Raw genomic sequence first — 27,086 nt, forward strand, 5'->3', positions numbered from 1 at the left:
TAAGATAACGAAGAGTCATAAACCACATAAATAAATAAAAAAGTCCCACATCCCTCAGCTGCTGCATTTTCTAGATAATCTTAATCTAGCCTTTGCAATCCTCTTACCCCTATCTTTATATACAAACCTATCACGTGAGAGTTGGGCGCAATTAATCAATTTTTTTATCCTTTACCTAACAAAGACAGATGCCAAACAACATAAAGATCCTTTGGGAGAACCATCATCTGGATGAAGTTGATCCTTCTTTTGGAGGAGCAAAACAAACTTGATCACTGCTCCAATAAATTTTGAATCTGGCACAACAAGTGCTCATAACTGACAACCACCACATCACTCTCATGCTCCTTGAAAAAGAAGCCCAGATATAACAGAAGTTTTTCTAGCTAGTAAGTCTTCTCTTATGACATCAGAGACCAAATCTCAGTTGAAAGGTTTTTAGTTCAAATGCACTCACAACCAGACTGAGATTTAAATTCTTCAAAATTTTTCATATTCCAGGTGTTACCAAGTCCAATCATTTACCTGCTAATATATCACTGAATCATCATCCTAAAGATATTCCAGCCACAAGAAATACTCTGTAAAATGTTCTAACCTTTTTATCTATACCTTCAATGGTCAAAGTGAATAAAAGCAAGGAAACAGGGCACCCTTTCCTGCTGGCCTGCCCAACAGGAAACTCCATTATCAATCCCACATTTATCAACAGTTGGACTGCTGCATTTCTGTGCAGCAGTCTGACACAGCATGGGAATTTTGGTCCTATACCAATTTCCACCAAACCCAAAGCAGATAATCAAATGCCTTTTTAATGTCAAAAATATAGCCCCAGCTTTGTTTCACTGCAATTCATGTGCAAGCAATATCAATTCAAAGACCGGGTCTATATTAGTTCTCCGAAATGGTATTCTGGCAAACACCTATTCAGCAACCCGTAATCAGCGAACATTGCATCAGCAATTCACTGAATTTACTAAGGGCAACTAAATAGTTGCCCGAAGCACAACGGACCAACGTTTACGTGACTCGAACCCACCCAAGTGGGGGCTTTGCCCCATACCTCCCTCCAAGATTGCAGTACAGTGGAGAAAAGGGCAAAGCCCTGTAGTTGTCCGTTGTCCTTCAGACAACTATTTCGTTGTCCTTAGTGAATTCAGTGAATCGCTGAAGCAATTTTCACTGATTATGGGCCAGTGAATAGGTGTTTGCCAGAATAACTTTCCTCAGCAATATATTCTTTAATTAATCCCCCCCCCCCAACCTTGGTTAATAAGATGAGAAATACAAACCTGAAGCCTCTTGGATATTATTGCAGCCAAAAGAATTTCAGCATACACATTAATTAAATAAATAGGTACATAAGTAGAGGGGGTGTATCTTTTATAACCTTCATTTGGAATACACATGACAACCACCTTAGTAAAAGAGGCAGGTAGAACTCCCATCAGTGCTCGTCTGTTATAAACCTGGTTTAAGCACTCCAATAGTGGGGCTTCAAAGAGTTTGTAAAAGTCTGCCAGTATACCATCAGCAACTGGCCTTTTGTTCCTCTTCTGTGCCTTACAAGCCTCTACAACATCCTGAATAGTAATATCCCCTTCCAATAAGACTCTATCAGACTTAGTTTGTTTATTTCTTTGCTTAATGATGTATGACGCACAGCTAAAATTCCTTCCATGTCCCAATAAAGTGCACTTATAAATTCTCCTAAAGTGACAAATTAGTTCTTGTTTTCATTATCTGTTAGCAACCTGCTTTTCTCCCCTTCTAACTCTCTGATTTCCCTTCTTGTCCTCGACTTTTTCTGCCAACAACTTCCCATATTTCTCTGTCATTTCCACCAAAAATCATGCTTGTCAATCAATCATTTTCTCACTGAAATAACCTCCACTTCTTTTATTATAGAGATAAGATTCTATGCCAAAATTAATTTTTAAATTAAATTATTCACACTGCAATCTCTATCAAGTTTACATTACAACTGTACCAGCTCAGCACCCAACTCTTAATGTGCTACCCCTAATGCCTGGGGTCTATATCACATTATCGAAATTCCAAAATATCAAACACCATAAGCTTGACCTTGGAATCTCGAAATGTGATATACTCAAATGCTCAGAACAGCAAATTTTTTCCAAGGGAAAAAATTTGCTGTTCCGAGAAAGCACACCAAAATACATAATCCACACATATACACTTCACAGAACCCTACACTAAACCGTACATACACTACTAGCTATCTACTTACCTTAACCCAACCCTAACCCTAAGGTCCCTAACTATCACACACTCACCTTACCCGCTCCCTAACCCTAAGGTACCTAACTATCGCACACTATCCTTACCTGCTCCCTAACCCTAAGGTCCCTAACTATCGCACACTCACCTTACCTGCTCCCTAACCCTAAGGTCCTTAACTATCGCACACTCACCTTACTCGCTCCCTATCCCTCAGGTCCCTAACTATCACACACTCACCTTACCTCGGTCGTTCACACACTTACCTTAACCCAGTCCGTCACCTTTGCACCACAGTTGAGGAAATAGTAAAGCCGCAGAAACGGCCCACCAAATACTTTCCCTAGGAAAATATTCGGTGTTCTGCAGCTTCGTTATTTCAAGTGTTCACTGAATAGGGCTCGATATTAGAACATTCGATGTTTTAACACTTCAATGTTCTAATATAGACCCAATGTCTGTCCCAGTATCCTCCCAAGTACATCAAATGTTGCTTCAATGCACATTTTATAACATTAAACCCCTCTCCAAATTTTAATGCATCTCTAAACCCATTAATGTCAGGCCCTAAAATCGTCAAAATTCTTTGCAAGCCTTTCTGGATCCCTAAAGAGAAATCCCTAAGCAGGGTTTTTCTCACCATCTAACACTATGGGCTAGCTGACAGAGAAAGGAGATAGTTGCATGTATCTGATCAGAAGGGCATCTGTCTCTCGTGGTCTTCATCTCCTTTTGGCTGCTCTCATTATGGGTCACCACAGTGGAACATAGGTCTGCAGAATGAGTGGCAGTAGATTTTTACAGTGTCGAGTTGCCAGTTCAGTGCCCAACCTCCCTCAGAAGGCACACACATGCACACACTCACTCCTAGGGCCAATTTACAATGTCCAATTCACCTGCAACATGTCTTGGGAATGTGGGAGGAAACTGGAGCATCTGAAGGAAACCCATGCAAACACAGGGAGGGCATACAGACTTCGCACAGAAGGCACCTCAGCCAAGAATTGAACCAGAGAACCTCTTGCTGTGAGGGGACAATGCTAACCGCTGCACCACTGTGTTACCCCCATCTGCAAACTCCCTGCCTCCTTCATTAGTATTCTGTCTGACCACCTAGCATGTCTCCCATCCACTCTAGAAGATATATATGACTGTATTTTTGGATAGTTACCCATCCTTACACTTTTTCCAAGTGCTTGACTACTTGTTTTCTCAAGTTGTGTTATCTGTGCCATACTGTTTGTCTAGGTCCCGACATATAACCAAATTAAAATTCCACATGATAAGCTCTCACTGGCAATATGGCAGCAATTCTGGACAGTTAGCAGAAAAAAAAATTTAAAGAAATGAGGAGAGTTTGAGTTGATCTATACCACCCCCAATTTCCATATCTGATCTAGAAACACAAGGCTCATAATCAGCCGCAACCTGTTTGGTAGTATTAACCTGTGGCTGCAATGTTCTTCTTATAGTACTGTGACCTCTCTTATAGGTTCATAGGCATATGCTAGGCTAACAACCACAAGGACCGTTATAATCCTTGCTGTGCAACCCAAAAACATAAGAAGCCTAAACAACAAGGTACATAACCTGCATGCTGTGCTAGCAACCTACCTCCCTGACATAATGTGCCTATCAGAAACCTGGCTTAGGCCATCAACCAAAGATAATGAGATCCTGCCACCCGGGTACAACATACTCAGGGTTGATCGCATAAAGAAAAGGGGAGGTGGGATAGCTGTCTTATACAATAGCACACTTAACATCATAACTAATCCCAAGCAACCACCCCAGGTCTCCAATGCTGAAATACTAGCTCTAAAACTACAACTAAACAATCAAAAAAGCATAAATCTAATTGTGATCTATATCCCCCTGGGAATAATTCAGAAACATTAGAGATCATTCTAAATTGGATAGCTAACAACTACCCTCAAGAAACTATTGTTCTGGGCGATGTTAATACTGACTGGAACCAATGTTCCGCACAGTCCAACCCCATTTCTATAAACCTCCATGGATTCTCACAGATCATATCCTCTACCACCAGACTAGGAAATTCTAACCAAAAAGAGAGTATTATTGACTGGATACTTACCAACAGACACCCCGATAAGTATATGTCTCGGACTCTCCCCAATGATCTTAGTGATCACCTGATCACATACATTATGAAAGACAAAACCATCTGCGCTAGTTTGCCTATCTATAGGTCATTCAGAACCAAGAAAAACTTTGACCCAACAAAATTTCACATGGAACTCAAATCCTGTAACTGGTCAGAGCTAAAGTACCTTCCCCTAGATGAGGCAGTGTCATTCTTTAATAACACATTCCTTACCATACTTGACTCTCATGCTCCAAAACGGTCACCCAGAATTAAAACACAACTAGCACCCGGGCTAACAACAGAGTCCAAATCTGAAATAACAATTAGAGATAAAGCATGGGACAAATGGCGTACTACCAAGTTACCCCTAGATTGCATTAAATTCCAACAACTAAGAAACAAGACTAAAAAAGCCATCACACTAGACAAGAAAAACTACTTTTACCATCTACAACATAAACACCAAAATAACCCTCAAAAGTTCTGGGCAGGCTTAAATAAACTTCTCCAACCAGGCAAATCCACCACTCCTACCCCAGGAACATTATATGATAAGAGCCAAGAAGAAGTAGCAAATACCTTTAATACTTTCTTCACCGAGACCATTCAGTCCTTAGCTAACCAACTATCTCCTCCCTCCTCCACATCAAAAAATGCTACACCCAACTCGCTACTCTCTTTTAACCTCCAACCTGTGTCCACATCCTTTATCAGATCCCTACTGAAAAAGCTAAAGCCAACCACCCTTTCTGCTGATTTTCTCCCAGCCGAATATCTGCAAATAGCTGCAGATGTCATAGCCTACCCTATCTCGAACTTAATTAACAGAACCCTAACCAAGGCCACAATCCCCTCAATATGGAAAATATCCTACATTATACCACTCCATAAAGGCGGCACATCGACAGAACTATCAAACTACAGACCAATAGCCATACTATCACCACTTGCCAAAATTATGGAAAAGTGTGTTCACAACCAACTAATGTCTTATCTCACCCAGAACAAACTACTAACAGACTCTCAACATGGATTTAGACCCCATCACAGTACGACCACTGCCCTCCTCTCTTTTACTGAAAAAATAAACCTTAACTGGAATAACAAAAAAATATCCTCTGCTCTCTTCCTGGACCTGTCAAAAGCCTTCGACATGGTAAACCACCAGCTACTTCTCCACACTCTGGAAACCCTGCATCTAGAAAATGCAGCACTTGACTAGTTTCAAGCCTACCTCACTGGCAGACAACAAGCAGTACTGTGGCAGAACAAGCTCTCTTGCCTGCCACCAAATACCATAGGAGTTCCTCAAGGCTCCATATTAGGACCCCTTCTCTTTTCAGTCTTTATAAATGACCTCCATACAGTTATCCCTGAAGCCACCTGTATTCAGTTTGCAGATGACTCAACTCTAATATGTTCCAATGCCTCTCTAGAAAACCTACTAACTACAACCCAGCACAGTTTTACAACAGTCGAAAACTGGCTCGCTGACCATCACCTGATCTTAAACCCAAACAAAACCAAACTACTTCTCTTCTACCCAACTAATAAACCACCTACCGAACACTTTACTATACAATCCAATAATGGGACCATTATCTACTAATAAACCACCTACCAACACTTTACTATACAATCCAATAATGGGACCATTATCTACTAATAAACCACCTACCGAACACTTTACTATACAATCCAATAATGGGACCATTATCTACTAATAAACCACCTACCGAACACTTTACTATACAATCCAATAATGGGACCATTATCTACTAATAAACCACCTACCACACACTTTACTATACAATCCAATAATGGGACCATTATCTACTAATAAACCACCTACCGAACACTTTACTATACAATCCAATAATGGGACCATTATCTACTAATAAATCACCTACCGAACACTTTACTATACAATCCAATAATGGGACCATTATCTACTAATAAACCACCTACCGAACACTTTACTATACAATCCAATAATGGGACCATTATCTACTAATAAACCACCTACCAAACACTTTACTATACAATCCAATAATGGGACCATTATCTACTAATAAATCACCTACCGAACACTTTACTATACAATCCAATAATGGGACCATTATCTACTAATAAATCACCTACCGAACACTTTACTATACAATCCAATAATGGGACCATTATCTACTAATAAACCACCTACCGAACACTTTACTATACAATCCAATAATGGGACCATTATCTACTAATAAACCACCTACCGAACACTTTACTATACAATCCAATAATGGGACCATTATCTACTAATAAACCACCTACCGAACACTTTACTATACAATCCAATAATGGGACCATTATCTACTAATAAACCACCTACCGAACACTTTACTATACAATCCAATAATGGGACCATTATCTACTAATAAACCACCTACCGAACACTTTACTATACAATCCAATAATGGGACCATTATCTACTAATAAACCACCTACCGAACACTTTACTATACAATCCAATAATGGGACCATTATCTACTAATAAACCACCTACCGAACACTTTACTATACAATCCAATAATGGGACCATTATCTACTAATAAACCACCTACCGAACACTTTACTATACAATCCAATAATGGGACCATTATCTACTAATAAACCACCTACCGAACACTTTACTATACAATCCAATAATGGGACCATTATCTACTAATAAACCACCTACCGAACACTTTACTATACAATCCAATAATGGGACCATTATCTACTAATAAACCACCTACCGAACACTTTACTATACAATCCAATAATGGGACCATTATCTACTAATAAACCACCTACCGAACACTTTACTATACAATCCAATAATGGGACCATTATCTACTAATAAACCACCTACCGAACACTTTACTATACAATCCAATAATGGGACCATTATCTACTAATAAACCACCTACCGAACACTTTACTATACAATCCAATAATGGGACCATTATCTACTAATAAACCACCTACCGAACACTTTACTATACAATCCAATAATGGGACCATTATCTACTAATAAACCACCTACCGAACACTTTACTATACAATCCAATAATGGGACCATTATCTACTAATAAACCACCTACCGAACACTTTACTATACAATCCAATAATGGGACCATTATCTACTAATAAACCACCTACCGAACACTTTACTATACAATCCAATAATGGGACCATTATCTACTAATAAACCACCTACCGAACACTTTACTATACAATCCAATAATGGGACCATTATCTACTAATAAACCACCTACCGAACACTTTACTATACAATCCAATAATGGGACCATTATCTACTAATAAACCACCTACCGAACACTTTACTATACAATCCAATAATGGGACCATTATCTACTAATAAACCACCTACCGAACACTTTACTATACAATCCAATAATGGGACCATTATCTACTAATAAACCACCTACCGAACACTTTACTATACAATCCAATAATGGGACCATTATCTACTAATAAATCACCTACCGAACACTTTACTATACAATCCAATAATGGGACCATTATCTACTAATAAACCACCTACCGAACACTTTACTATACAATCCAATAATGGGACCATTATCTACTAATAAACCACCTACCGAACACTTTACTATACAATCCAATAATGGGACCATTATCTACTAATAAACCACCTACCGAACACTTTACTATACAATCCAATAATGGGACCATTATCTACTAATAAACCACCTACCGAACACTTTACTATACAATCCAATAATGGGACCATTATCTACTAATAAACCACCTACCGAACACTTTACTATACAATCCAATAATGGGACCATTATCTACTAATAAACCACCTACCGAACACTTTACTATACAATCCAATAATGGGACCATTATCTACTAATAAACCACCTACCGAACACTTTACTATACAATCCAATAATGGGACCATTATCTACTAATAAACCACCTACCGAACACTTTACTATACAATCCAATAATGGGACCATTATCTACTAATAAACCACCTACCGAACACTTTACTATACAATCCAATAATGGGACCATTATCTACTAATAAACCACCTACCGAACACTTTACTATACAATCCAATAATGGGACCATTATCTACTAATAAACCACCTACCGAACACTTTACTATACAATCCAATAATGGGACCATTATCTACTAATAAACCACCTACCGAACACTTTACTATACAATCCAATAATGGGACCATTATCTACTAATAAACCACCTACCGAACACTTTACTATACAATCCAATAATGGGACCATTATCTACTAATAAACCACCTACCGAACACTTTACTATACAATCCAATAATGGGACCATTATCTACTAATAAACCACCTACCGAACACTTTACTATACAATCCAATAATGGGACCATTATCTACTAATAAACCACCTACCGAACACTTTACTATACAATCCAATAATGGGACCATTATCTACTAATAAACCACCTACCGAACACTTTACTATACAATCCAATAATGGGACCATTATCTACTAATAAACCACCTACCGAACACTTTACTATACAATCCAATAATGGGACCATTATCTACTAATAAACCACCTACCGAACACTTTACTATACAATCCAATAATGGGACCATTATCTACTAATAAACCACCTACCGAACACTTTACTATACAATCCAATAATGGGACCATTATCTACTAATAAACCACCTACCGAACACTTTACTATACAATCCAATAATGGGACCATTATCTACTAATAAACCACCTACCGAACACTTTACTATACAATCCAATAATGGGACCATTATCTACTAATAAACCACCTACCGAACACTTTACTATACAATCCAATAATGGGACCATTATCTACTAATAAACCACCTACCGAACACTTTACTATACAATCCAATAATGGGACCATTATCTACTAATAAACCACCTACCGAACACTTTACTATACAATCCAATAATGGGACCATTATCTACTAATAAACCACCTACCGAACACTTTACTATACAATCCAATAATGGGACCATTATCTACTAATAAACCACCTACCGAACACTTTACTATACAATCCAATAATGGGACCATTATCTACTAATAAACCACCTACCGAACACTTTACTATACAATCCAATAATGGGACCATTATCTACTAATAAACCACCTACCGAACACTTTACTATACAATCCAATAATGGGACCATTATCTACTAATAAACCACCTACCGAACACTTTACTATACAATCCAATAATGGGACCATTATCTACTAATAAACCACCTACCGAACACTTTACTATACAATCCAATAATGGGACCATTATCTACTAATAAACCACCTACCGAACACTTTACTATACAATCCAATAATGGGACCATTATCTACTAATAAACCACCTACCGAACACTTTACTATACAATCCAATAATGGGACCATTATCTACTAATAAACCACCTACCGAACACTTTACTATACAATCCAATAATGGGACCATTATCTACTAATAAACCACCTACCGAACACTTTACTATACAATCCAATAATGGGACCATTATCTACTAATAAACCACCTACCGAACACTTTACTATACAATCCAATAATGGGACCATTATCTACTAATAAACCACCTACCGAACACTTTACTATACAATCCAATAATGGGACCATTATCTACTAATAAACCACCTACCGAACACTTTACTATACAATCCAATAATGGGACCATTATCTACTAATAAACCACCTACCGAACACTTTACTATACAATCCAATAATGGGACCATTATCTACTAATAAACCACCTACCGAACACTTTACTATACAATCCAATAATGGGACCATTATCTACTAATAAACCACCTACCGAACACTTTACTATACAATCCAATAATGGGACCATTATCTACTAATAAACCACCTACCGAACACTTTACTATACAATCCAATAATGGGACCATTATCTACTAATAAACCACCTACCGAACACTTTACTATACAATCCAATAATGGGACCATTATCTACTAATAAACCACCTACCGAACACTTTACTATACAATCCAATAATGGGACCATTATCTACTAATAAACCACCTACCGAACACTTTACTATACAATCCAATAATGGGACCATTATCTACTAATAAACCACCTACCGAACACTTTACTATACAATCCAATAATGGGACCATTATCTACTAATAAACCACCTACCGAACACTTTACTATACAATCCAATAATGGGACCATTATCTACTAATAAACCACCTACCGAACACTTTACTATACAATCCAATAATGGGACCATTATCTACTAATAAACCACCTACCGAACACTTTACTATACAATCCAATAATGGGACCATTATCTACTAATAAACCACCTACCGAACACTTTACTATACAATCCAATAATGGGACCATTATCTACTAATAAACCACCTACCGAACACTTTACTATACAATCCAATAATGGGACCATTATCTACTAATAAACCACCTACCGAACACTTTACTATACAATCCAATAATGGGACCATTATCTACTAATAAACCACCTACCGAACACTTTACTATACAATCCAATAATGGGACCATTATCTACTAATAAACCACCTACCGAACACTTTACTATACAATCCAATAATGGGACCATTATCTACTAATAAACCACCTACCGAACACTTTACTATACAATCCAATAATGGGACCATTATCTACTAATAAACCACCTACCGAACACTTTACTATACAATCCAATAATGGGACCATTATCTACTAATAAACCACCTACCGAACACTTTACTATACAATCCAATAATGGGACCATTATCTACTAATAAACCACCTACCGAACACTTTACTATACAATCCAATAATGGGACCATTATCTACTAATAAACCACCTACCGAACACTTTACTATACAATCCAATAATGGGACCATTATCTACTAATAAACCACCTACCGAACACTTTACTATACAATCCAATAATGGGACCATTATCTACTAATAAACCACCTACCGAACACTTTACTATACAATCCAATAATGGGACCATTATCTACTAATAAACCACCTACCGAACACTTTACTATACAATCCAATAATGGGACCATTATCTACTAATAAACCACCTACCGAACACTTTACTATACAATCCAATAATGGGACCATTATCTACTAATAAACCACCTACCGAACACTTTACTATACAATCCAATAATGGGACCATTATCTACTAATAAACCACCTACCGAACACTTTACTATACAATCCAATAATGGGACCATTATCTACTAATAAACCACCTACCGAACACTTTACTATACAATCCAATAATGGGACCATTATCTACTAATAAACCACCTACCGAACACTTTACTATACAATCCAATAATGGGACCATTATCTACTAATAAACCACCTACCGAACACTTTACTATACAATCCAATAATGGGACCATTATCTACTAATAAACCACCTACCGAACACTTTACTATACAATCCAATAATGGGACCATTATCTACTAATAAACCACCTACCGAACACTTTACTATACAATCCAATAATGGGACCATTATCTACTAATAAACCACCTACCGAACACTTTACTATACAATCCAATAATGGGACCATTATCTACTAATAAACCACCTACCGAACACTTTACTATACAATCCAATAATGGGACCATTATCTACTAATAAACCACCTACCGAACACTTTACTATACAATCCAATAATGGGACCATTATCTACTAATAAACCACCTACCGAACACTTTACTATACAATCCAATAATGGGACCATTATCTACTAATAAACCACCTACCGAACACTTTACTATACAATCCAATAATGGGACCATTATCTACTAATAAACCACCTACCGAACACTTTACTATACAATCCAATAATGGGACCATTATCTACTAATAAACCACCTACCGAACACTTTACTATACAATCCAATAATGGGACCATTATCTACTAATAAACCACCTACCGAACACTTTACTATACAATCCAATAATGGGACCATTATCTACTAATAAACCACCTACCGAACACTTTACTATACAATCCAATAATGGGACCATTATCTACTAATAAACCACCTACCGAACACTTTACTATACAATCCAATAATGGGACCATTATCTACTAATAAACCACCTACCGAACACTTTACTATACAATCCAATAATGGGACCATTATCTACTAATAAACCACCTACCGAACACTTTACTATACAATCCAATAATGGGACCATTATCTACTAATAAACCACCTACCGAACACTTTACTATACAATCCAATAATGGGACCATTATCTACTAATAAACCACCTACCGAACACTTTACTATACAATCCAATAATGGGACCATTATCTACTAATAAACCACCTACCGAACACTTTACTATACAATCCAATAATGGGACCATTATCTACTAATAAACCACCTACCGAACACTTTACTATACAATCCAATAATGGGACCATTATCTACTAATAAACCACCTACCGAACACTTTACTATACAATCCAATAATGGGACCATTATCTACTAATAAACCACCTACCGAACACTTTACTATACAATCCAATAATGGGACCATTATCTACTAATAAACCACCTACCGAACACTTTACTATACAATCCAATAATGGGACCATTATCTACTAATAAACCACCTACCGAACACTTTACTATACAATCCAATAATGGGACCATTATCTACTAATAAACCACCTACCGAACACTTTACTATACAATCCAATAATGGGACCATTATCTACTAATAAACCACCTACCGAACACTTTACTATACAATCCAATAATGGGACCATTATCTACTAATAAACCACCTACCGAACACTTTACTATACAATCCAATAATGGGACCATTATCTACTAATAAACCACCTACCGAACACTTTACTATACAATCCAATAATGGGACCATTATCTACTAATAAACCACCTACCGAACACTTTACTATACAATCCAATAATGGGACCATTATCTACTAATAAACCACCTACCGAACACTTTACTATACAATCCAATAATGGGACCATTATCTACTAATAAACCACCTACCGAACACTTTACTATACAATCCAATAATGGGACCATTATCTACTAATAAACCACCTACCGAACACTTTACTATACAATCCAATAATGGGACCATTATCTACTAATAAACCACCTACCGAACACTTTACTATACAATCCAATAATGGGACCATTATCTACTAATAAACCACCTACCGAACACTTTACTATACAATCCAATAATGGGACCATTATCTACTAATAAACCACCTACCGAACACTTTACTATACAATCCAATAATGGGACCATTATCTACTAATAAACCACCTACCGAACACTTTACTATACAATCCAATAATGGGACCATTATCTACTAATAAACCACCTACCGAACACTTTACTATACAATCCAATAATGGGACCATTATCTACTAATAAACCACCTACCGAACACTTTACTATACAATCCAACAATGGGACCATTATCTACTAATAAACCACCTACCGAACACTTTACTATACAATCCAATAATGGGACCATTATCTCCCCTGACACCTATGCAAAGTTACTAGGAGTAAACATTGACAATAAACTTAGATTTGATATGCATATCAACCAAACCATTAAGTCAGTAAACAAGAAACGTGTGTCCTTATACAGGATAAAAACCTTCCTTACTCCAACTGCCAGGGCAGCCACTGCCCACTCACACCTTCTCTCTACCCTACTATATGCCTCTCCTATGCTTACTAACCTTAACAAATCTGACCTAAACAAACTCTCATCTTGTTATAATCATATTGCCAGATTTGTAACTGGCTTGCCCTACAGAACACACCATTGTATTAACCTGAAAAAACTTGGCTGGATAGAACTTCCAAATCTTCTCCAGCTGTACCAACTCATAGAAGCATTTAAAATCCTTAAACAACCTGAGAACACCCCTGCTCTAAAAAATATAATAATTCCTTACACCAATCTAAGCTGCCTTCGCTCAGTAAATAGACTCCTTGTCCAAACAATTAAATCTTACAACCTAGATGGTGACGCTCTGTTTGCCAATACCACTGGAAAAATATAGAACTCCCTCCCCAACAACCTCATGCTTATAACTTCACTAGTTCAATTCAAAAAGAGTCTAAAACTCCATTATAAGTCACATTGGCTTTGTAAAAAACAGTGCGGATGACTAACACCCTACATTGGCTTTGTCCTTGCACAAACCCAGACTAGCTCTTTGAAGTAAACCAAGCCCATACTAGTTCTTAGTATTATCCAATCCCAAAAAAGAACAACCTAGAGAGGGGATATCTAACCTCCAAAGAACAATGTATGTTAGCCAAACTGTAAGCTATAATTTGTCCTAATGACTTTGCTAGCATGTTATTAATGTACAGTATAATGAACTGTAGTATTCTGCATTTGCTAGAGCATGGTAGTTTATGATAGTATGTAAATTGCTTTTTTCTTTTTCATTTTTGTTCATCTTAAACTCTATATTGTAACCATCTGTCATTGTAACTCTGTTGGAGCTTTTCTCCCCGGGCCTCCGCTGGAAATGGACATGTATCCAGTCGGACTATCCCAGTCAACAAATGTAAAATAAATAAATAAATAAATGTGACCGACAAATTTGATTTACATGGAGAGGTTTGATTTACTGACCGTCTCTGTCAATCAGAGACATTAGAGCCAGTGCAGGTGTGAATTTCCGATTACCCATTCATTGGTCCAAGTTGCACTTAAACAGCAAAAGGGAGGAACTCTGCTTCATAAGGATGGAAAGACTGTTCCAGAGAATGAGAAGTCTTTGAAAAACATATCTGTCCCTCCAATGTGAATCAATATAAAATTATTTTATCATGCCTATCCTTAAAAACAGGTTTAAGACTCTTAGTATTATTAAGACCTGGTGGGCACTCTGCCCTGAAGTAATTAATCCATTTATATTCAGCCAACTCAGTTTTATTGACTAAATCCCCACCATTCTTATTCAGAAAAAGAACTTGTAGAATCCTAAATTTAAAGCTATGTTGTGTGCCATAAATAGATACATGCTTAGCTAAAGCATTAGTAAGGGCCACCCTACAAATATCCAAAATATGGGCACTTATTCTTTCTTTAAACTTATTTGTCTTCCCAATATAGAAACTTTGACACCGGACACAGTTAGCAAAATAAACTGCATTTTCTGTGTTACAAGTCCCTGATGCTTTAAACTAAAATATCTCCCCACTAATAGGGTGGATGGTAAGTGGTAGTAATATAAAATGATTAATTACTTCAGGGCAGATTGCCCTCCAGGTCTTAATAATAGTAATAGTCTTAAACCTGTTCTTAAGGATATGCATGATAAAATGTAGCAGATTTCCATCATAATGAAGTACCTATAATATGATTTTAAGTTGGGGCACTTTAAACTGTTTTTGATATGTAATTAGTATTAATTGATGTGCTTAAATGATTGGCTGTGCTTATATATATATATATATATATATATATATATATATATATATATATATATATATATACTTTGTGGTAGTGTTGTAATTTTCTATTGATTCACACTGAAGAAGAGCCTGACTCGAAAGCTTTGTGTTTTATTAAACTACGTTTTATTCTGAACGGTGGACTTCTTGTTTTTTTTTTTGCTTGGTGCTTCTAGATTGTTTACTTAGGAGTCCTTCAGCTATTGGGGTTTGCTGTATTGCCAGGATCAGTGAATATGGCACCATTTGCCACCAGTTAAGCACATTGCTGTGTGCTGCCCTTGAGGCTTCTGACATAGCTTTGGAAAGCCTTATGGTTACCTTTTACCCGGGAAGCTATTGTAACCACAAAGTTGGCCTTGCTTGACATAATTAGCCCTCCCTGTTACCTATATACTTTGAAAAGGGAGTATTTATCTTTAAGGAATTACTATTACTAACTTTTGCCATAATTGTTTTCCTTTTGTTGTATATCCTGCTTAATTTGGGATGTCACCAGGATGATTTGATTCTGGTGCTAGTTGTTGGCTTACTTCTGGTAGGTACAGCAGCCTCTATGCAGCAATTTATATGGTTGCACAGAGTTTCTGATCTTCTGAGAGCAATTTGGCATAGGCTGCTGTGTTTTCAGGATTCAGAGGGGCATTTTATATTGACAAACCATAACTTCATTAATTTGTCTTGGAATAGTTCCTATCACTGATTTTAATGGAATTGCAGAGTTGATTTTGATTTCAAAGAGGAGAGATCTGACAAGGCAGGATGAGACAGTGGGAGGGTGCAACATTCTCCCATATTTGTGAACATCGAGGTCCAGTACACTGGAGCCTCTAGTGGGCGTACTCACCATTTGGTCAAGTGTGTTTGAATTTTTTTTTTATCCTTTTTCGTCATCTACCATATTTGTCTTCTAGAATATTCCTTACTAAGGTTTGTTCTCACTTCTTCATGTTGCATTGCTGACCTTTTCTCCATTCCTGGATATTTCAGTCTACAAATAAAGTTATGTGTTTATATACTTTGGACTCCAGAGGTTTTTATGAGCTTACACAATAGATGTTCATTATGGAGACATACTGGTTGTATCAGGACCAAGTGAAAATGAGAAAGGGACACGGATCCCCCACACCAACTACAATGTGCATGTTTCTGAATTATCTGTGTGGTTTCTACCTTACAATTCCAGGGCCCAGGTTTCAGTCCTTACTTAGGATTATGATATGTGTGGAGTTTGCATGTTTTCTCTCTGTTCCTATGAACTTTCTCCACATTGTCTCTCATCCTTCTGCCTTACAAAAACATACTGGCTCTCAATTCTATAAACAACCCATTTATTTTCATATACTCTTGTTCTTGTGACTGAAAAAGGGTCACAGCAGACTGGTTCACTTACCTGGCTAACAAATAAGATGTCTTGACATACTATTTTAATATGGAATTCATACTTGTTTGAAAAAGTCCTCATTTCATGAGACAGGAGTACACTTACCGACTGAAACCAAAGTTTCATAGCTGTGTACCACCACCTGTCTGTGAAGCTCCTTGTCTTGTTTTCTTAACATCTTCCACGCCTCATCTGAGAATGTTACAACAACATCCTCAAACATATCTGGTACTTGAAAAGTAAACATAGCATGTTTCATTTTTTTTGGTACGGCGGTAGCATTGTTACCTCACAGCAAGAGGTTCTCCCGTTTTATTCTCGGCTGGGCTTGGGAGTGCCTTCTGTGTCGAGTCTGCACGTCCTCCCCGTGGTTGGGTAGTGTTCGAAAGACATGCGTGCGTAAATGGGCGTGCCTTCGTTGAAGGTTGGGCGTCGAGCTGGCATCTCGGCGTTTCGTAAAAATCTACTGCCAATCATTAGCAGACCGGAGTTTCGCTGTGGCGACCCCTTACCGGGAAAAAGCCGAAAGATAAACAACAACAACATGTGGCATAAAAATTTGCATTCTTTCAACAAGAGCAACTGATATTTGTTACTAGAGGTGTAGATATGTTACAGGAGTGGCACTGGTGAAACAGTGGCGACAGTATAGTGTCCCACCTTTTACCTTAGTGAGTAAATGGCTGCAGATTATTATGCTACCCACCTCCTGTTCCCTCTATCATTGTGTTACAAGGACTCTGCATCTTCTTGTGTATGCTAGCATTACCTGAGAGAGCTGCTGAAATACTAAGTCAAACATTTACCCATTAAGGTGAAAGGTGGGCCATTTGCTTATTAAGAATAAACCTTGGAGGTTTAGATAAGAAGGTTATTACAAATGGTCCATGACAGCGGTCAGAGTGTAGGAGAAGGGTTCTTATCATGTCATTGAACATTTAGATTGTTGAACGCCTAAACATCAACACTTAAATTTGTGTAATTGGCCATTTGCTGTTTTCAGCATTCAACATTTAGGTGTCGACATTTAGGCATTTGACAATATAAATGTTTGACGTTGTAATATAGACGCTAGGAGAGAGATGTTTCCTGAAACATGGAAGACCGAAGTGGGCCTGATTAATGCAGGGACTATGCAACAGTATAGCAAATGAATTCAGTGGTCATTATCTCGGGGAAATATGGACAGGGCCAAAGGAAGCTGACTCTGTAGAACAGAGAGGCAATACAAAACATTTGTGAATACCAAATGTTAAGTATATTGGTGATAGACTGCTACAATATGGTGGTATGACCTGGTATAAAGATACATTCAGAAGGTGACAGTCTGCCTGACTTAAAGACTACAGCAGTTTCATTTAAGTTTGTTTCCCAAATGCATGCACAAACACACACACACACACACACACACACACACACACACACACACACACACACACACTCAAATTTGATGCCTCATCTGAAATATCAATTCATTATTTGATCTGTCAGTGTGCTTATCCATGACAGCTACACAACAGTCTAAATAAATTACATGAATGCTTGATTAGTGGTAAAGGAATTAGTTTAGCATTTATACTACGTAGTAAGCCGTTAGCTGGGAAGTACATCATCATATTTGTATGAATAAATTTGATCTCTGTTTCTCCCCATTATAAACAGGAACTACATTTCATTTGTGTGTGTATGTTATCATGGTGCTAGATCCTAAACTTCTAATCAAAAACACTATCAATTCTATCATGTTCTTCTCTCAGTTGTTCCAGTTTTGATGGTATCTGTTTACCGGGCCAAGAAAAGCTATGTCAGGGAAAACAGTTTTATCTTACCTTAAGTGGCAAACAGTACGTTCATACAAAGCTGGAGATAACTCAGTGCTCTTTTGCCCTCCTCATTTTAATGCATATGAAATGGTGAAGGTGCTGTGAGGGTATTTATGCAGAATGGGATAACAAGTACATTTAGAGGGTAAGCACATTGCAAGGCAATTGCATGGAATCTTAATGAGTCGCGATCCCCAATCAAACAAATTATTATATTCTAAATGTTTAAACAATATGAAGCCCATCACATGTCTTGAAGAAAACCAAAGTATATTCAAAGCCTTGATAGGGACTGGCCAGATTGTGGGACATACCGTTTCCCCTCCTAATGCATAATGATTTGCGAGGGCACATACTGGCAGAAAAAGGGGTATCAGAAAGAAGAGTAGAATATGGGGACATACATTTACCAGAAGAAAACAATATTAGACTAACATCTACAGTACCATCTCTGTTAGCCCAGACATCTTTAAAGGAATGATTAATCAAATCAGGAAATAGGTGGGCAGTGGTACCCACATTCTGATAGAGAAGATGAATTCAGTATGATTCTAGACCTATTTATGGAGAGGCTCCTGAGCGGGGCATCTATATACCCAGCTGTATTTGCTACAGCTAAGGTGGGTGTGAATGAAGAGGCATTAACTAATAAAATGACAACCCTTCATCCCAATGAGACAGCTTTATATTCACTGTATTGTCGGGCGCAGGTTGTGAGCTGATTAGGTAACTGACACAACTGTCAATCATGGAACATAAAGTAGTGATGGCTAATTATGCATTTTCCAAAGGAGCAAATGAATGACCAAAGGTCCAAGGACTGCTCAGACAAGCTCCACGTGGGTTTACAGAGTGGTCCTAGCAGCAGGGAACTCAGAAAAGCGACTACCTTCTGGATTTAAGTATCTTTGCTTTTTTTTCACTTGGAATAGCTTCTGTAGCTTACCTTGAACTAGCCTGAACTGTTTTTTAACTGATTGCTGCATTATTTTAAAATCTGCACTTAAAGTTACATTTTAGTCGAATTTGATCGAAAGTTTGCTTGTTTGTTTGTTTAATTTAACTGTGAAGGCTGCCCACTAAAGTGTGCTAGCCTTTCTAACTAATTTATCACTGTTTCTGCATTTTCTGTGTGTTTCTACCAAAAAAACAAAAAAACAAAAAAAAAATCCTTGTTTTCCCTCCTTCCTCGGCTAGTTTAGACCAGTTTACAGGCATTGCTGTATTCTGGGCTGTGGTGTAGTTCCTGTGTTGTCCATTACCTTACTTGGATAAAAGGAAGTTTCTTTGCTCACCAGTGGGAGTGGGGAGCCTTGAGCAGCCTACCTGTCCTTGGGGGAAGTGACCTCAGCACAAGAAGCTGTAGTAATTGGTTGTTTTGGACCATTTCTAGCTAGCGCCGGTTAAACAAGGTTAAACTTTTTCTGGCTCCGCCAAGTCTGCTCTTCAAATTTTCCCTTAAGGAAGCTCTACTCTTAGTATAACCAGACTACTCACTGTATTATAAGCCTGGCACTTGTTCTCAATACTTCTCTACTAAGTAAGCACTCTCGTACTAAGTAAAGCACTACATCTACTTACCACCCCTGTGAATATCCACTTCCCTTAAAGGTATACCACTCCCTTATACTGTTCTAGTATGTCGAGTGGTAGATTACTGGCGTCATCTCCAGTTCAGCTGGTCAATCTGGGTATCTTGAGACAATGCTACAATTGTCTCCTCCTCCCAACAAACACAAATACATGTGAGAGATGCAACTATATAGCCAAACTGGAGGCTGAACTCTCTCAACTCAGGGCTGGCATGACCAGACAGGAGGAGATGGCAACCACACACACAACAATCCCAGTCCCACATAGAACTACCACAACTGCAAACCAAACACATAAAAACACAAAGACATACTCGGAGGCTCTAATAAAAAACTTACCAAAACAACAGAGGCTCCCAAAGCAGACATCCAAAAATCCACCACCTCAAAACAAAACACATGCAACACATACTTCAATAAATCAGTGTGTCGACCAATCGCAGCCCTTAAGGCCAAACACCTTGCCTGATACACTAGTAATAGGTGACTCCATAGTCAGACACACTGATGTCCCACTGACCAGGCTGAACAAGGAGAAGGTGACTGTGAGCTGTCTATCGGGAGCTAGGATCCGCCACATAACACACGCACTCAGGTCACTCCAAAGCAAGTACAAATATGACTCTGTCATTGTCCATGCTGGTGTTAATGACCTGAGATGTACCTCCCTGGACTACATGAAAAGAGACATAGAGGAGCTCTCCGATTATGTAGCCCAGGCTGGTATGACCCTGACCCTGAGCAGCATCTTGCCCTTACCAAGAATGATACCACAATACAAAGACAAGATGATCAGCTTTAACAATTGGCTCAAGTACTGGTATCATTCTAAGGGGATCCAATGTCTGTCCACCTGGGATGATATGTTGGACAAGCCACGCTGCTTCGCAAGGGATGGCTTACACCTGTCACCATTGGGCTTCCGGATATTGGCTAAGGCTCTTGCCACCCCCATAGTGCCTTTTTTAGGCAAGGCTCAAAAGACAAACCCACCTCCTTAGAAAACAAAAATGGGAAAAAACTAAGGGTAATGCTGCTCAATGCCAGAAGTCTAAATCTCAAGATGCAGGCACTTGATGCACTCCTCAGCATGGAGAACATCGACGTCTGTGCAGTAACTGAAACCTGGTTCAAGGCTCCTGAGAGCACCCCAGCACTACCAGGCTATACCCCGTATCATGCTTTTCGGCCCCAAAACCCGGGCTGAACCACAAAGGGAGGGGGAGTGTCCATATTCATAAAGGACACCCACACCTCCAGGTTAGTAGCAACACATGAAGCATCAGAGACCATACAGGTGCAACTAACCATAGGCAAAACTGCTATACAACTGGTAGCATGTTACATACCACCCTCCCAATCTCAAGAACCCCACTCAGCCTTCCTGAAGACATTGGAGGATATGAATGTATCACAAAATACCATCATACTGGGAGACTTCAACTACCCAAACATAGATTGGGTACATTATTCTAGCCCTAATACCCTAGCCCAAAGGTTCCTGGAATTCATAAATTCAAATGCACTGGAACAACTAGTCACCTCTCCCACTAGGGGAGATAATATACTAGACCTGATCATCACAAACATGGGGACAAAATGCTCCACACCGGAAGTATACCCCTCACTAGTGAGATCTGACCACAAACTAATCACCCTGGATATACATATCCCACCTCCACCCCCAGCACAAAAGACCACAGTGAAAAATTTCTCAAAAGCAGAATTCACTCTTCTTAAGACTGAGATGGTATCCTTTAAGCCCACTGTGCCAGTGGATACCACATCCCACAATGCCGAATCCTTCACAAATGCTTTCTATGGACATCTCCAAGAATGCATGGATCATGCAATCCCAAACAAATCCAAGTCCCTCTCCACCAAATGTAAGTGTCCTGTCTGGTGGACCTCAGCCATAAACAAATTGTATAACAAAAGAAGAAAGCTACTGCATGTCAGAGCGAAATCCCATGAAGGGCAGACATCTCTGATCAACATTAGCAGAAAACTACGTTCTCTCATAAAAACATCCAAGGCCAACTTTGAGAGAAAAATCGCTAAGGACACTAAAGATAACCACAAAGCCTTCTTCAGCTATGTTAGAAACCTGGGCGGAAACCCTCAGATATGCTCAGAGTTGGTTCACAACAACAAAAAATACACTGAACCCATAGATATTGCTAACATTCTGGCTGACAGGTTCAGTGCAAATTTCTCCCCTCCTTCACCCCCAAAAGAAGAAATACTTATCCCAGCTGAATGTAATCTCCCTGTCATCTCAGATGTCCAAGTAAGAACCGCCCTAAACAAAACAAAAAACACAGCATCAATGGGACCTGACGGTATCCCGGGGTGCGTGTTACGTGAACTCCAAGAGGAAGCTAAACCCACACATAAAAATGCTATTTAACCTTAGCCTAACTTCGGGATATGTACCTGAACACTGGCGTACAGCAACAGTTGTCCCACTCCACAAGGGGGGTGCCTCTACAGACCCTGGAAACTACCGCCCCATAAGCTTAACTAGCCTGGTCTGCAAAGCTATGGAAAGAATCATTATGGAACTCATAAACAGAGACATAGGGGACCTACAGACACTTGACCCCACCCAGTTCGGCTTTGTAAAGGGCAGATCCTGCCTTTTAAACCTGGTTGACTTTTTCGAAACAGTCACTAGAGCCATTGATGAGGGCAAAGCAGTCCATACAGCATACCTGGACTTGGCTAAGGCCTTCGACACAATACCCCACTCAGGCATCATAGATAAGCTAAACAGCTTAAAAGTAAACCCTTATGTCACTACATGGGTTGCAAACTGGCTAAAGGATAGAACCCATAAAGTTAAAATTGCTGGAGCAATGTCAGACTCAAAGCCAGTCACAAGTGGTGTCCCACAGGGATCTGTCCTGGGACCCCTCTTGTTCGGCATTTATTTCTCAGATGTTAAAGCAAACATGGGAGGGCTGTGGCTGACAAAGTTCGCAGATGACTGCAAACTAGGCGTCATAGTCGATACACCAGCAGACACACACATCCTACAAAAAGGCCTCACTGAAACGGACAACTGGTGCCGTAGTCACGGCCTTAAACTAAATGCCAAAAAATGTATAGTCATCCCTTTTGGAAAAAACAAAGTACCCACAAATTATCACATAGACAGCAACCCACTGAGTACGGAAAAAGTAATCAGAGACCTAGGGACCCAAGTAGACAGCGACCTCTCATTTGACACCCACGTTGCCAAAGTGGTTAGAAAAACATTATGCCTTGCACACCTCATCATGAAGGGATTCACATCCAGATCCAAGGATGACATTGTACCCCTATATTCCTCCCTCATCAGACCCATGATTGAGTACAATGCCCCATTTGGTATGTACCTCACCCGGCATTTGCAACAGCTGGAGAGACCACAAAAGTACCTCACCAAAAGGATCAAGGGTCTCCAACATATGTCTTATTCTGCCAGACTAAAGAAACTTCAGCTCTATTCAGTAGCATACCGCCTGCTCAGAGGTGATCTCTGCCTGACGTACAAGGCCATGTCCAATCAGGATCTGATGGACATGCTCCACCTCAAAAAATCCAAATCCATCAGGACCACGAGAGCTAAAGACTTAAACCTCGGCACAAGTATGAATAGGACATGCTGGAGGGATAGATTCATAACCCAGGGGCTTCCCATGCTTTGGAACAGGATCCCAGTTCGTATTAGGCAGAGCCCCTCACTGACTCTCTTCAAGAGAAATCTTGATGAGTGGATGGGAGATCGTAAGTTTACCCCAGGGGTCACATCTGTATCACTGCTGGACAGGGGCACAGTAAACTAATTCTATTATATAAGGGGACCTTCATTGTGTCACTACTAGACAGAGGCACAGTATTCTAGATTTATTCTGTACATTTTTGTACCATTTCATGGGGTGGCAAAAGCCACATCACTATGGCTAGGCTTACAAATGCAAAATCACACAAGGAATGCTGAGAACAAATCACTTTATGACGCAAAGCTTTCGGGTATGAACCCTTTCTCAATACTAAATACATACATATACACAAAGCAACTGCTTTTATACAGGCCTAGTAGTCATGTGACTGCAGCCAAAGTCACATGACTTATTCAAATGTACAATTTAAAAAATTTAAAGAAACACAATGCAAAAAAGCATTTGTTAAAAAAGAAACTAGACATATACATATATATGATCACATTTCAAAACAATATCTAGCACATATATATTCTTAATTATAAAAATATAAAAATATACATATATACCTATATGTTTAATATAAACTCTAAAAATATTAAAACATAGGTGTACACATACATGTACACAACAAATGCACTTATTAACATCAATGTATAAACATGCTCATGCGCACAGGTTAATAAAGGTATCATTTCAACTTGCGTTGTAATCCAATAAGAATTGGTTTAATGCTTACTGTACTATTAAGGCCAGGAGGACTATCAGCTCCCAAACGTACTATCCATTGATATTCTTTAGTTTCAAGAAAATTATTAATATCACCACATCTGAGTGAGGGAATCACCAAATCAATGACCCTAAATCTAAATGTATGCCTGTCCCCACAAGTCTCAATATGCTTATACAAGGCATTCTGACTATACTTCCTCCTGATTTCTGATTTGTGTTCAATAATCCTCACAATGTTTTTATTTTCAATCAACAACCGTATTTGCAGGTTAACGGGGTCGCCATGGGCACCCCCGTGGCCAATACATATGCAAACCTTGTACTGCATCAGTGGGAATTAGACAATTTGCATGATGGAAAAAATTTTTTTGACACACGTGTTGTGTTCTATCAACGGTTTGTTGATGATTGTTTTTTAATTTGGAATGGATCTAGGGACAGCTTAGAAGAATATCTTGTACACTTGAACAACACGACATCCTTTTTGAAGTTTAAGTCGACCATTACTAGTAAAGAGGCTTCCTTCCTTGATGTTAACATTTTTTACAAGGATGGATTATTGGGCACTTCTGTTTTTAAGAAGGAGACATCTGTGGGTAGATATGTGCATGCGGACAGCATGCATGCCCCGCATGTTTTTCGAGGTGTGATTAAGTCTCAATTCATTCGAGTGAGTAGGCTCAACACAGATGATATTGTTTTTTGTGAGCAGTTAAATGATACATTTAAGGATTTTGTTGATTGTGGCTATGCATTGTCTATTTTAAATGAGATGAAGAACCAGGTATCTAGTAATAGGCACTCACTATATGCCCCATACTTCAGGAATTATAATCTTACGAACCCTGATGTTGTGATAAATCAAGCTGTAAACTCTACTGTGCAAAGATTTAGATATGTGACTGGTTTTGCAAGTAAGGTTTCCCTTGTTAAGCACTATCTATAAATATTGGCCTATTTTAATGGCATCCCCTGAACTTACAAAATTGTTAGGTGATAAGCCATTCTTTAGCTTTAGAAATATGAAAACCCTCAAAAGTATGCTATGCTATAAAGATTTTAGCCCTTCTTTGAATTTGTGTTTTGATAGACCCATCTGCCCTACACTTAATTTTGGTACCTATGCATGTCACAACTGCTCCTGTTGCTCAGACTTGATCAGATATGTGGAATCTAATAGTTAGGTGCACACGATCACACACCATACATATACATTCTCTGTAAGAGCTACTTGTACTACTACCAATGTGGTGTACATGGCATCATGCTCTATATGTCCTGCATACTACATTGGAAAGACTACATGTAGACTTAAGGACAGGATTATTGAACACAAATCAGAAATCAGGAGGAAGTATAGTCAGAATGCCTTGTATAAGCATATTGAGACTTGTGGGGACAGGCATACATTTAGATTTAGGGTCATTGATTTGGTGATTCCCTCACTCAGATGTGGTGATATTAATAATTTTCTTGAAACTAAAGAATATCAATGGATAGTACGTTTGGGAGCTGATAGTCCTCCTGGCCTTAATAGTACAGTAAGCATTAAACCAATTCTTATTGGATTACAACGCAAGTTGAAATGATACCTTTATTAACCTGTGCGCATGAGCATGTTTATACATTGATGTTAATAAGTGCATTTGTTGTGTACATGTATGTGTACACCTATGTTTTAATATTTTTAGAGTTTATATTAAACATATAGGTATATATGTATATTTTTATATTTTTATAATTAAGAATATATATGTGCTAGATATTGTTTTGAAATGTGATCATATATATGTATATGTCTAGTTTCTTTTTTAACAAATGCTTTTTTGCAGTGTGTTTCTTTAAATTTTTTAAATTGTACATTTGAATAAGTCATGTGACTTTGGCT

The sequence above is a fragment of the Protopterus annectens genome, chromosome 16.part0 (genome assembly GCF_019279795.1).
Source record: "Protopterus annectens isolate FY-2018-M chromosome 16.part0, PAN1.0, whole genome shotgun sequence".
Classification (NCBI taxonomy): domain Eukaryota; kingdom Metazoa; phylum Chordata; order Ceratodontiformes; family Protopteridae; genus Protopterus; species Protopterus annectens.